Consider the following 1,011-nt stretch of genomic DNA (forward strand, 5'->3'; position numbering starts at 1 on the left):
ATATATACATAAAAACAACATGATTCACATGAGTAAAATTATCGAAAAAAATACACGGTGGCAGTTTTTCATCGATCGTTCTATAAAACATTTCCCACTTGTAAACATTAATTAAATCAAAGGTTTCCTCCTAATGATGCAATTTTCATACATTTTTACACAGTTGAATGGTGTACTGCAGGAAGGAAAAGATTTTTATGTGTTGATTATCCATGGTAACTTGTTTTGAATCTCTAGTGGTACGATTTTGTACATAAAAATGACGTGATAGATAAACTTTAGAATATCGGAAAAAAGTATACCGCATTACCATATAAGTTTTAACTCAAGGCTTTTTTCCTGAGTGCACCGTTTCCTATAGCAAGCGATCTATCTCTTAATCTTAATCTTAATCTTAATCAAACAGAAGACAATTTATGAAATTAATATATAAATTAAATTTAATAGATATAAATAAAAGTTTCAAAAACTAGAACGTCTATTTTGGAACTGATGAATTATTGAAATTCACATCAGTTCTTTTGCCTGTATCTACAAGAAATTATTTTTTTTACACTGATTACACAACATCGTTCTTTTATCATTAAAAAACATATATTTTTTTGAGAATTACATGGATAATGTTCTAATACTAATTACACTATTAACAATTTTGTTTTCACTATTACCCTGCAATTTGGTCTCTCGAAAAATGTTATCTCTTGACTATGCATACAACTCCTGGTTTAACTTTCTGCCTGTTACCAAGCATTGAGTATTTGAACGATTGTTTTAGAATCATCAGATATCAATCATGAGAAATAGGTATGCAATGCAGTTTGATAAAAATACTAATTTCCTCTTCAGGTTAGCCCTCCAAATTATGTTTGTTTGTGAATATGTCTATGCCATTTTAAGCTGACCTTTAATCGCCAACCTGGGAGCGATAGTTTTTCTTGGTGCTGTAGTTGTTTTCAAGCATTTATGTTCCATTTCTGGAATAAACGTAGATAAAAATCGTGTTGGACCCAT

Source organism: Wyeomyia smithii, chromosome 3, assembly GCF_029784165.1.
Source record: "Wyeomyia smithii strain HCP4-BCI-WySm-NY-G18 chromosome 3, ASM2978416v1, whole genome shotgun sequence".
NCBI classification, from domain to species: Eukaryota; Metazoa; Arthropoda; class Insecta; order Diptera; family Culicidae; genus Wyeomyia; species Wyeomyia smithii.